Source organism: Canis lupus, chromosome X (genome assembly GCF_048164855.1).
Source record: "Canis lupus baileyi chromosome X, mCanLup2.hap1, whole genome shotgun sequence".
NCBI classification, from domain to species: domain Eukaryota; kingdom Metazoa; phylum Chordata; class Mammalia; order Carnivora; family Canidae; genus Canis; species Canis lupus.
In genome coordinates, this window is record NC_132876.1 from 28,819,134 (window position 1) to 28,832,624 (window position 13,491).

General features: G+C 42.0%; 1 long non-coding RNA gene across 2 annotated transcripts; it reads right to left on the reverse strand.

Annotated features, from left to right (window-relative positions):
- Window positions 1-5,498: 5,498 nt before the first annotated feature.
- Window positions 5,499-13,397, reverse strand: LOC140627700 (uncharacterized). 2 transcript variants are annotated; one of them, XR_012026332.1, is made up of 4 exons: window positions 12,929-13,397; window positions 12,229-12,414; window positions 10,905-11,054; window positions 5,499-5,710 (listed from the first exon to the last, which is right to left on the reverse strand). It is a non-coding gene; the product is annotated as an uncharacterized lncRNA (long non-coding RNA). The 2 variants fall into 2 exon arrangements; XR_012026331.1 differs by lacking the exon at window positions 5,499-5,710 and having other exon boundaries at window positions 10,740-11,054.
- Between the last annotated feature and the right edge of the window lie 94 nt (window positions 13,398-13,491).

Below are 13,491 nucleotides of genomic sequence, written 5' to 3' on the forward strand. Positions count from 1 at the left end.
GAGCTTGTAGGGTTGGTCTTTTATTGGAAGCCAACCAGGGATCCTAAATCCTTTAACATTATCTCTTGACATCACCATTGAGTTAGGACTATTGATAACATCTTTAATGGCTTACTTCTTCTTTGGGGTCTGGTTATTCTTTGTTGGTTACAAGTAGCTATTATAAGAAGACACCCTTCCCACCCACAACTTAGGTAGGGCAGGGTGGTCTGGCTTGTTCCATTATCTCTAGTTTCCTTACACCTCAGAATTTTGGGGATTTTTGTGAGTCTACTTCAATGGCCTCCTATGTAGCCTTGCCTAGCCCCATTTGACCCTAACTCATAGTTGAAAAAATGATCTTAAAGATTTACCTAAGTAAAAGTATTCAAGAATATCTAGGAAAATTATAAAAAAATAGGTTAGAGGGAAATCTAGCTCTACTAGATATTAAAGTAATTGGAAAGTGACAATTTTTAAAGTATGATATGGTAATTAAAATAGTAAGAAGCAGGGGCATCTGGCTGGTAGTAGAACATGCAACTCTTAATCTTAGGGTCATGAATTTGAGCCCCAAGTTGAGTGTGGAACCTACTTTGAAAAAAGAAGCAGAATAAAAGGTTTGGAAATAAACCAAGTGCATACAACAGTTTAGATTTTGGTAAAGGCAGCATTTTGAAATCAGTAGAGAAAAGATAACATTGACTAGTAAAGATGTCTGGAGAACTAGCTAGCCAGTTGGAAAAATAAAAATGATGTACTGTCTCATTCCTTATTACAAAATACATTGAAATGTACCAAAGATATAAAAGAATCATAAAAATAGTATAAGAAAAAAATGGATGAGGCTTTTGTACGCGTGACACAAAACCAAGAAGCTCTAAGAGCAAAAAGACATAAATTTAACTACATAAAAAAAGTTTAAAACCTGCAAAGCATAAAACACCATAAATAAAGATAAAACAGAGGTGCCCAGATGATGCAGTTCGTCGTGTCCGACTCTTCATTTTGGCTCAGGTCCTGATCTCAGAGTCATTGTATCAAGCCCTGTGTGGAGCCCTCAGTTGAGCTCTGCCCTCTGCAGGAAGTCTGCTTAAGATTCTTTCCCTCTCCCTCCCTCTGCTCCTCTACCCATTCACTTGCTATCTCTCTAAAATAAATAAATAAATAAATAAATAAATAAATAAATAAATAAACAAACAAACAAACAAATAAATCTTAAAAAAAACAAATTGGGAAGATATATTTGCAACAGATGTGACATATAGGACTTTACTTAGTACAGAAAAAGAATTCCTACAAATCAGTAAGACCAACAACACATTAGAAAAATGAACAAAGGATATGAGAATGTACAAATGATTAATAAATGTATGAAAGATACTTAGCCTCATTTTTTTTTATTGGTGTTCAATTTACCAACATACAGAATAACCCCCAGTGCCCGTCACCCAATCACTCCCACCCCCCGCCCTCCTCCCCTTCCACCACCCCTAGCTCGTTTCCCAGAGTCAGCAGTCTTTACGTTCTGTCTCCCTTTCTGATATTTCCCACACATTTCTTCTCCCTTATTTTCCCCTTCACTATTATTTATATTCCCCACATGAATGAGAACATACAATGTTTGTCCTTCTCTGACTGACTTACTTCACTCAGCATAATACCCTCCAGACTTAGCCTCATTAATAACCAAAGAAATACAAATAAAATATTTCATTTGACCTATCAGATTGGTAGTTTTAAAATATTGACAATTTACAGGGTGGGCAAGAGTGCAGAGAAACAGCCACTCAACACTGTAGTGGGATTATACAGTGGGTCAGTATTGTTGGAAAGCATTTTGTATATCTATAAACATTGCATTTCTATAAGTATTTTAAAGATCCAGACTCTTTGATCTAGCCACTACACTTTGGTGACTCTATTGTGTAGAAATATGTAAAGCTGAATATATAGTGTTGATCATAATGGATTTATTTGTAAAGATGAAAAATTGATGAAAAATTCTGAAATATAGGGGGCTGGTTAAATAAATAATAGTAACCCATGTAGTAGAATTCTATCTAATAATTAAAAGAATTAGATATAAGTTGCTATTGTTACATTTTTAAACCTTTTAAAAAACTAATATGCTAATATTTTTATTTTTAGCAGTTTTAGGTTCACTGCAAAATTGAGCAGAAAGTACAGAGCATTCTCGTGTATCCCCTGCCCCCACACATGCACAACCTCCCCACAATTGACATCTTATAACACAGTGGTACATCTGTTACAATTGATGAAGCTAAATTGACACATCATTATCACTCAAAGTTCATAGTTTACATTAGGGTTCATGCTTGGTGTTGGACAGTCTATGTATTGTATGGGTTTTTAAAAGCAAGTGTAGAAATAAATAGCATGATCTCACTTTTATAAACAACATTAATACATAAATATATCTGTGTGCATATAATCCATGTGTGCATGCACACAGGCGTGTGCATATAAAATTCAAATGAGAATTGTCCTGTTTTGGAATCTTGCTAAAATGCAAAGCTGAGGTCTTCTTTCTTTCTTTCTTTCTTTCTTTCTTTCTTTGTAGGTTTAAGAGCAAGGTCTAGTTCTGTGTGCATTCAAACATGAAAGCTATTTTCAGAAACAGAGAGTTCTAAGTCATGCTGTCAATTTCCCTGCGGTGCATCCTGAGGGCGTGGGCTGTTCCAGGCAAGGCAGGAGCTAACAGAAGGAGACAATACCAGCAGACACCAGAGGAGTCCAAGGAAGGTCAGTTTATCGTCTTTTTTTTTTTAAGATTTTTATTTATTTATTCAGGAGAGACACAGAGAGAGGCAGAGGCATAGGCAGAGGGAGAAGCAGGCTCCTCACAGGGAGCCCAATGCAGGACTCGATCCCCAGACTCGATCAGGCCCTGAGCCTAAGGCAGACGGTCAACCACTGTGCCACCCCGGCATCCCAGTTAAATTGTCTTTAAACTTGCTATTGATATAGAGCACCCAGTCCAGAATCAGCCACCAGTCTGTGGCCCACAAGTGTAAGGTCCACTTTCTTTTTTTATTTTTTAAATTTATTATTTTTATTTATTTATTTTATTTTTTAAATTTAAATTCAATTTGCCAACATACAGTGTAACATCCTGTGCTCATCACATCACATGCCCTCCTTAATGCCCATCACCCAGTTATCCAACCCCACCTCCCATTTAGCAACCTGAGGTCCTCTTTCTAAAGAATGGACCAAGGACCTGCCAGGCACCCCCTCCAACATGCACAAAAATATGGAATTGATTTTTCAGCCATCATCCTTACCACGTCCATATGAAGAGAAGACCAGAAATCTGAGGCAAATTCATTGACAGACAAACCAGACATCAGATCCAGGAATTGACAGACTAAGGTGATGAATGCTGTGGTTTTCCTGTTTAAATGTGGGGGCTCCAAGAGAACCCTTTGAAGCTAGGGTGGCTGCTGAGCTGCAGAAATTTGGAGACTGTTAATTTGGGTCCTCTGGGAAGTAGATGCTGAGAGTGAGTTAAACTTATTGGGTAGATAAACTCCTGGGAAATGTAAAGGGAGGGAAGGAGGATCAGACAGGGAAAAGTTCTGATGATGATACACATTTCACACCTGTGAAAAGAAATGGCAGGAGGTGGGGGGTGCAGAATTAAGCAGGGGGAGCGTGCAGATAGTGATGCAGATATTACATCTGTAAAGGGGTAGAGAGTAGGATTGGGAGGAAAGAACCTGACACCACAATGCAGATCTGATAAAGTTTCAGCCAACCCAATGGTGAGCTCTGGAGCAACGATTGCCTGTTAGAGGAATCACGTGTTGGGCAGAAAATGGACAGATCCTGGTACCCCTGCCATGCTCAGTCATTGGATGGAGTATGCCCAGAAAGAGCATCTTGGTTAAACACTGCAGTAAATCCTGAAATGGCTGCATGCACCTTGAGGCTGTCAGCTACCTTCACTCCTTGCAACTAAATGGCAAATTCTTTCTCAAAGGGAGAGCCTCACAGTGATCTTCCATGCCTGCCACAGAGGACTGCCCTGGGAGTGCCATTAGAGTGGAGGGTAGTGAAAGAATTTCTGAGAACTTGACACGTGCCTCCTGGAATTGGGGGGCATCTGTGAACATAGAGAATGATTCCCACTTCTCCCCCAGAGAATGCTGCAGGTGGAATAAAATAATCTATGACAGCCAGGTAAGGAGAGACGCGAAAGTGGGGAGCTTGTTCTCCCATTGGTAGGCCTGAGGAGGATGTTTGAGTTTCCCAAGGAACAAGTAGGTGCCTCAGAACGAAGCTAGACTCAAGCTGTTGTGAAGTTATCCTGCTTCCAGCAGGCAGCCTATTGAGATGAGGGGCCCCTAGTAGTAAGAGGCCATGAGGTACCCTATCAGGGAAAGGAACTGAAGGAAGTTTGCAAGTAAATCAGCAAGAGAGCCCATTGTTCAATTTAGGGAACTGGGCAGTGTGGAGAATTTTTTGGCATCTCTGAAGAATCCGTATATGTGTCCTCCTAACCTCTGCTTCCCCAAAGCAAGCATTAAGAATATATCTGCCAAAATAAAAAGAAAGAAAGAAAAAAAAAAGAATATATCTGCCAGGCCGAAGACATCAAGGCCAGCTTGTGTTAGCCGGGACAGAGCGACCAAAGAAAGACCAGATAAGTAAAAATAAACACAAAAATGAAACATCAAAAACAAAACATGTGGCTCCTTTCCTGTAACCCCCCCCCACCCCCCCCCTTTGCCCCAGAGGACCCAGAAGCAGCTGATGGAGGGGAAGGGGAATGAAAGAGCCGTCGAGGTGGGGGGGTGGCAAAGCATACTGTTTGAGCTGAGTGGTTAGAGATAAAACTTTGTTTTGTTTTGTTTTAAAGATTTTATTTATTTATTCATGAGAGACACACAGAGAGGCAGAGGGAGAAGCAGGCTCCATGCAGAGAGCCTGATGTGGGACTTGATCCCAGGACTTGAGGATCATGCACTGGGCCGAAGGCAGGCGCTCAACCACTGAGCCACCCAGGCGTCCCTGACACAAAACTTTTTTGTATTTACACTCCACCAAATTAAAAATGTTCAATAAATCAATCATATATCTATAGCTCTGAATATACATTGGAAAAAGTTTGGAAAGATACATACCAAACTATTGTTCATAGTAATTACTAGGGATTTAGGGGAAGTTAAGGGTGGGGCACAATTTTATTTTTTACTTTATATGCTTCTGTATGAATTTTGTTTCATCAAGCACTAATTAGTTTTAAAATTAGGAAAAGTAAGTTAAGGGATGCCTGGGCTTTGCATCTGCCTGCCTTTGGCTCAGGTCATGATCCCCGGTTCCTGGGATCAAGTCCCACATCGGGCTCCCTGCAGGGAGCCTCCTTCTCCCTCTGCCTGTGTCTCTGCCTCTCTCTCTCTGTCTTTCATGAATAAATACAATCTTTAAAAAAGGAAAAAAGAGAAAAGTAAGTTAAATAAAACATGTTGTTTCAAATAAACTGACTAAAAATATTTGATTGAGAATTGATTTATTGTATACATTCATGAAGCTCTGAGGATCTCAAGTAAGATAAACATAAGGAGGGACACCTGGGTGGCTCAGTGGTTGGGTGTCTGCCTTCAGCCCAGGGCATGATCCTGGAGTCCTGGGATAGAGTCCCACATCAGGCTCCCTGCATGGGGTCTGCTTCTCCCTCTGCCTGTGTCTCCGCCTCTCTTTGTGTCTGTCATGAATAAATAAAATCTTTTAAAAAAAGATAAACATAAGGAGAGCCACAGATACACACATCATAGTAAAATTAATTCATTCTCTGTATTTTTGAGTTTTTTTTTTTTTTTTAGTGGTTGTTCAAAGGTTTGTTTTCAAAATCTGGGAAGATGGCAGCTTGAACAAATGTTCCTGGCACACTCTTTCTATCCAATTCTGCTTGAGCCTAACACAGTAGCCAGAGTAGGCAAGGTGATAGAGCATGGAAGCTGCAGCTAAAGCCATATTTCTTTTAGGATCCTCTCGTAGGGATGAAGAACAGATTCAAGTCAAGGTCATGCTCTTCTTGGGCAACCTCCAGCTAATGACTAAGCAAGGCAGGAGTGCTAGTGCCTGACCATTTTTGCCTAAAGTGGGACACTTTGAATAGGAGATCTTGGCTCTGGAGTTACTCCTTTGGTTGGCTGAGACTGTTTGATCACCTTAGAGCTGGGTGAGAGTCAAGGGATAATGGTAAATGACAAGGGATATCTGTTGAAAACTGGGATAATGACAGTGATTTTGTAGTTCTCTGAGGAAGTTCAGCCACCCTGTGAAGACTGGGCCTGCCTGCAGGCTTTCCTGAGGTTCTACAGGGGCCTGATTCAGCTGATCATGGTGGACCTCCAGGAAAACTATTTTGTTGGTCTGAATTGCTTTTAGTTCTATAGTTGGAAGAGATTTCTACTTGTATTCAGGGAAACAGGGGACAGAGCAGCCTCCTCCCTGTGCCTCACAAAAGCTCTTCATCTAGTTTATTTCTGACCCACAAAAACAAAACCTGCTTAACCTTCTACCATTCACTGGTTTACCACTGCTCAGGAGACCCTAATTGGCTGATCTAATTGCTAAGGGGTCAAAATCACAAGAAGGCAAAGAAAAAGAACCCATTTAAGGAAAATGATTAATTTAGGGGAGGAAGACTGACTAGATCAGACAGGAAGCTCCCATTAATGTAGAAAGTTAGAGCCAGAAGACAGTTATTAAATAAATTAATGTTTGCACAATGTTTAGAACGATTCATGTCATATGCATGTTCGTTAAATAACAAGAAGTGATGAGAACTCCCAAGGATGTAGAATTGAAACATAGAAAAGACACTATAGGGCAGCCCTGGTGGCGTAGCGGTTTAGTGCCACCTACAGCCTGGGGTGTGATCCTGGAGACTGGAGATCGAGTCCCGCATTGGGCTCCCTGCATGGCACCTGCTTCTCCCTCTGCCTGTGTCTCTGCCTCTCTCTCTCTGTGTCTCTCATGAATAAATAAATAAAATCTTAAAAAAAGGACACTGTAGGACTAGGAAGTGTGGTCTTAGAATTTAAAAACTCGAAGATCAACCAGAAGATACATCTTTCAACAGAGAACAAAAATATAAAGAGGTAGAAATCATGAGGTGTAAGAGACTTAGAAAACATCCAGGAGATCTACCATGAAAATACTAGGAGCTCAGAAGGATAAAGTGAACACACAGCAGGGAAGAAGTGAATAAATATTAGAAGAAAATTTCCCTGAGTTGAAGAAAACTTATGTTTTGCAGATTGCAGGGGTTCACCGAGTCTCATGAATGATAATGAAAAAACACACATCGAAACCTATCCTTGTGAAAGCCTTGTATTCCAAAGATAAAGAGAAAATCTTGCAAGCTTCCAAGCAGAAAGAACACATTCTGGCTTCCAGCTGGTTTGGACCACAGGAGGCATTGGTGGATGGCTGGAGGCAGGGAATAGGGAGATGCCTGAGTATTTCTTCATCTTCCTCTCTGCCTCAGATAGCATCTCTAGTAGTGATTATACATCCTCTGGAGCCCCAGACAGGCTTCCGCTGGGTAATCCGGGCCCCTGGGCTCCAGGAAAACTACTTCCTGCCTTTGACCCCTACCCCAGCCTCAGGGCAGTAGTTGCTCCCTGCTGTTCTTAATCTCTGGGCTATACCTTATCTTCCCCTGTTGAGTTTATCAATTCTTCCATTATCTGTGTATTCCAGTCCCTGTATGTTTACATTCAATTTTATTCATTTATTCATTTGTTTCTTTAGTGATCCCTATATCCAACATGGGGCTTGAATTCATGACCCCAAGATTAAGAGTCGCATGCTTGTCCAACTCAGCCAACCAGGTGCCCTGTATATTCCCTCTATTTTATTTTTTAAGATTTATTTATTTATTTGAGAGACAGGGAGAGAGAGAGAGAGAGAGAGAGAGAGAGAGAGTGCAAGCAGGTAGAGGGGCAAAGCAAGAGGGAGAGAGAATCCTAAAGCAGACTCTCTGCTGAACATGGAGCCTGCTGTGCTGAGCTTGATCCCAGGACTCCAAGATCATGACCTGAGCCAAAATCAAGAGTCAGATGGTTGACTGACTGAGCCACCTAGGTTGCACCTCCCTCTATTTTAAATACTCAGAGCTGTTTATATTTTCTGGCTGGACTCTGACTGACACTCTTACAAAGGAAAATAAACCAGGATTAGAGGGGTTTTCTTTTCCTTATAAGGCTGGGGCTTTAAAAAAAAGATTTTATTTATTTATTTGAGAAAGAGAGAGAGAGCAAGTGAGTGAGCACGAGCAGCAGGGCAGGGGATGTTAGAGGGAGAGGGAGAAGCAGACTCACTGCTGAGCAGGGAGCCTGACTCCAGGCTCGATCCCAGGACCCTGAGATCATGACCTGAGCCCAAGGCAGATGCTTAACTGACTGAGCCACCCAGGTGTTCCAGGATTAGAGTTTTTTAATATATGACACAGAAAGCTAGAAAATACTGGAATACCACCTATAGAATATTGGGAGAAGAGAACTGCTGGCTGACAATCCTATACTGAGCCATGACAGGCTGCTTCTAAAATGGCTCCTAATAATCCTTACCTCCTGGTGTTCACTCCCTGTGTAATTCCCTCTTCTTGAGTGTGTTGGTCCTAGTGACTTACTTATCATAGATTATGGCAAAAATGATGGGATGTCACTTTCATAATTAGGTTATGAAAAACTGTGGCTTCTGTTCTGCTTACATTCCCTCTCTGGCTGTTCTTATACTCTGACGTAGAGAGCCACCTGGCCAAAAACTGAGGACTCCAGTCCAACAGCCAGCAAGGAACTGAATCCTGCCAAAAAACCATGTGACTGAACTTGGCAATAGATTCTTCCTCAGCTGAGCCTTGACATGAGATTGCAGCCCCAGCTGACACTTTGATGGCAGTCTGTGAGAGACCTTGAGTGGACACCTTGGTGGAAATCTTCTGAGAGATTGTGAAGTAGATGACTCATTAGGCCATGCTATTCCTGACCCATAGAAATGATGAGATCATACATGTGCGTTGCTTAAGCTAAGTTTTTTTTTTAAGTTTTATTTTTTAAGGTGGAATTCAAGATTAAAAGCAATAAACAATACAAAAGGGGGCATAAATTATACGATCCTTAATGATGAGATGAGCCAAAAACCTTTATGGACTAAATTGTGATAGCAGCTTAAGATCTAAAGCAAAACTCTTAGAAACACAAGAAGATTTTGATAAAAAACACAACCATAATGGGAGGCTATAATATGCCTCCTTCAGAACTTAACTGATCAAGTACACAAAAAATAAGCTGGAAAATAGATGATTTGGGGGGTACCTGGGTGGCTCAGTTGGTTGAGCAACTGTTGGTTTTGGCTCAGGTCATGATCTCAGAGTCATGGGATTGAGCCCCCTGTCGAGCTCCACACTCAACAATGAGTCTGCTTGGGATTCTCTCTCTCTCTCTCTCTGCTCTGCCCTGCCCCCCACCCCAGCTGACACTTGCTAAATAAATAAATGAATGAAATATTTTTAAAAAAGGAAAATAGATGATTTGATTAATACAATCAACAAACTCAATGTATGACTATATGTATATATCTATATGCATCCAACAATATGAATTATTTTCTAATGTTCTTTAACCATGTGTTTCATCACAGACGAAAAAGTTGATAAATTTAAGAGAACAGAATTTCTTTTTCTTAAGTAAACTCTACACCCAATGTGGGGCTTGAACTCACAACCCCGAGATCAAGAGTCGCATGTTCTACTGTCTGAGCCAACCAGGCACCCCTAAGAGAGGAGGTTTTAGAGGCTACATTTTCTCATGATAATCCAGTGAAATTAGAAATTAATAAAAGATGGTCAAAATATCTTTACTACTTGGAAATTGAGGAATGCCAATTTAATCCTAGATTAAAGAGAAAATAAAAACAAAACTCAAACATTTTAGGAAGTAACAAAATGTGGATATACCAAAACCTCTGGGATCACCTGAATCTTTATTTAGAAGAAAATTTACAGTTTTAAAACAGGAATCACAAAAGTCTAGGTGGGTCGTGGACATGTAGGAAGTGGCTAGATGTAAAAGTAGAGGGAGGGGGCCTGTGGAGAATTAGAAGGTACATGTCTGCCCTGAAAGCACTGAAGTCCACCAGTTTATTATATTCCATTTAAATGCTTTTAGTAGGGGATCCCTGGGTGGCTCAACAGTTGAGCGTCTGCCTTCCGCCCAGGGCGTGGTCCTGGAGCCCTGGGATCCAGTCCCACATCGGGCTCCCTGCATGGAGCCTGCTTTTCCCTCTGCCTGTGTCTCTGCCTCTCTCTCTCTCTATGTCTATCATGAATAAATTAAATCTCTAAAAAAAAATAAATGCTTTTAGCATTAAAAAAGAAAAAAATGGGGGTAGCCCGGGTGGCTCAGCGGTTTAGCGCCGCCACCTTTGGCCCAGGGCCTAGTCCTGGAGATTGAGTCCCTAGTCCGGCTCCCTGCATGGAGCCTGCTTCTCCCTCTGCCTGTGTCTCTGCCTCTCTGTGTGTGTTTTCATGAATTAATAAATAAAATCTTTAAAAAGAAAAAAATGAAAAACATAAAGGAATCTACTAAGAACACAGTTACAAAGCTGCAAAGTTATCTAAAAGAAAACATAAATGGAATTAATAAAAATAAAGCTCAAATTAGTGAAGTAGAAAATTGTCACAGGTTGGGTTCCCTGGGAAACAGATGCTGAGGACTAAAGGATCCCAAAGGTTTATTGGTTTATTGAGGAGTAACATCTGTGAAGCAGAAGAGGCAGGGCATGTTGTCAGTAATGCAGACCCACAAAGCTTCTGCTAGCTCACTGGGGAGCTGCATAGCAAAGATTACCTATTAGAAGGATCCCGTGTTGGGCAGAAAAGGCTATACCTTGCTCAGTCATTAGCCGTGGACATCCCAAGAGCAGTGTGACCCTCAGCTCAAAATCAGAGGTGGACTCTGAAGGTACTAACAGCTGCTGGCACTCCTTGCAGCTGGATGATTAGTCCTTTCTTGAAGTGGGGTCTGCGTGTTGCCTCTCTGCCACAAAAACAATTAAAAGTGGTACAAAAGTTAATAAAACCTCAATAAAACCAAAAGCTGGCTTTACAAAAATTAATTCAATTTATTAAAGCTTGGACCTTTTGTGTGTGTGCACACAATTTGCAAAATTGTTCTGTAAGTGTAATATGTATGCACAAATCCGCAAAGAGTGGACATTTAGGATATGTTGAATGGTATCAGGTAAAAACAGGTAGCATTCAAAGACCTGCCTTTCATGGTGGGGCCTTTAAGTCCCTCATCTTTTTAAACCAGATTTTTGGTGCTAGCCTTCCTTCCACTGCTCTGTAAATAAGGAACTGATTTTTAATGACCTGACATTAAGAAAAGGCTACCCCTACTAGAAAACAAGAGAGGAAAAAAAAAGAAAGAAAGAAAACAAGAGAGGAACATTGTTGCCAGTTTGAGGTTTCATTATCTCCCAAGATCAGGAAGGGCTGGGCTAGGACCTGACAGGGTCTGTGACTTGCACTGGACCCCTGAGGATTCAGAGATTTGATGGACCCAGATTGCCCCAAGTGCCCAACTCACTGGGATTTCCTGCCAGTTTCTACACTGATTTGACAGCATAATTCAAATGGGAAAAACTCACAGTCATTCAAATTTTCTGGAGCTCCCTGATAACATTTAGTAACAACTGGTAGGATGTATTCCACACATTGCATTATGGAATTTCTTCAAGGAATTACTAAAATATATGGGGCTTAATTATTTTGTAGTACTCCTGTAAGGTTTATCTAGATGAGATTCTAGATTGTCAATAGATTCATTAATTGGCTCTGCAGATTTAGCACAACTCTTCAGAACATTTGACCTCAACGGCAGAAATGTAAGAAATGGCATTGTCCAGTATGCTGATCACTAACCACATGTGGCTGTTGAGCACCCAAAATGTTGGCAATCCAATTGGAAATGTGCTAGAGGTGTTAATACATGCAAGATGTCAAAGACTTGGTATGAAGAAGCAAACTAGGGGTGGTGTAAGGGGAGGTGGGCGGGGGATGAGGGTGACTGGGTGACGGGCACTGAGGGGGGCACTTGACGGGATGAGCACTGGGTGTTATTCTATATGTTGGCAAATTGAACACCAATAAAAATTCATATAAAAAAATAAAATAAAAAATTTTCCAAATGAAAAAAAAATTATACATACCTTTTAACCCAACTGTTTCACTTATTAAAAGAATGAATACGGGGATCCCTGGGTGGCGCAGCGGTTTGGCGCCTGCCTTTGGCCCAGGGCGCGATCCTGGAGACCCGGGATCGAATCCCACGTCGGGCTCCCGGTGCATGGAGCCTGCTTCTCCCTCTGCCTCTCTCTCTCTCTCTGTGTGTGTGACTATCATAAATAAATTTAAAAAATTAAAAAAAAAAAGAATGAATACTAAAAAAAAAGGAAAAGCAAAAGGAATGTGAAATGTCTCATAATTTTCATACTGATGAATATGGATGTATTTTGGATGTATTAGAGCAAATATATTAAGATTTATTTGACCTGTTTAACTTTTTAAATGTAGCTACTAGTATTTAAAATCACACACTTAGGGGTGCCTGGCTGGCTGAGTCCGAAGGACATGGGACTCTTGATCTCCTGGTCCTGAGTTCGAGCCCCACATTGGGTGTAGAGATTACTAAATAAATGAACTTAAAAAAAAGTCACACATGTAGGTCACAGTTGTGACTTGCATCATATTTCCATTGTACAGCGCTGCACTAGATATTTACTGCGAAGTTTCCTGAATCCCCGTTCTTTACTTTTATTCCCCCCACCCCGTTCTTTAAAAAGTTTTTGCTTATTTTTTCAATTCCAGCATAATTAACATAGAGTTTGAATTCCCGTTCTTTTAACTCACTCGGAGCTCCAGCCGGCACAGGAGTGCTGGTAAACGCATCCTTTCGGCTTGCTATGCCTTCACCCGGATAAAGGCTGAGGTATGTCATTACTGTGTTCATTTCCAATTCGCCACGATCTTCTGGTTAATGGGGAGGTGATGTGAAGATATCCGCGTCTGTCCACGCTGAAAAGTGCACATCGAGGGCGGGGAACATGATGGGAAGGTCACAAGCAGGGGCGCAAACCCAGCAACGAAAGGCTCAGTAAGTTCTCCGGCACCGCGAGCGATAATGGCTCCAGCGAGTCCCTCGGTTGAGCGGCCTGTGAAGGCCGACCTGCTCCGGGCGCGTTCAGCGGAGCCCCCGCGGCTGTGCGCCCCTCGCTCCCGCCCGGCGCTGGGCGGGACACCTGGTGCGGGGGACAAAGCGAGCGGAGGCGGCGGCGCGGCCGGAGCGGCTCCGGGAGGGACCAGGCACCGCGGGGGCGGGGGCGGGGGCGGAGGAGGAGGTGATAGCATCCGGGGCCGCGACGCCGGAAGATGGGGCGGGCGGCCGCTTCCCTAAGCCCGGAAAAGCCCGGAGT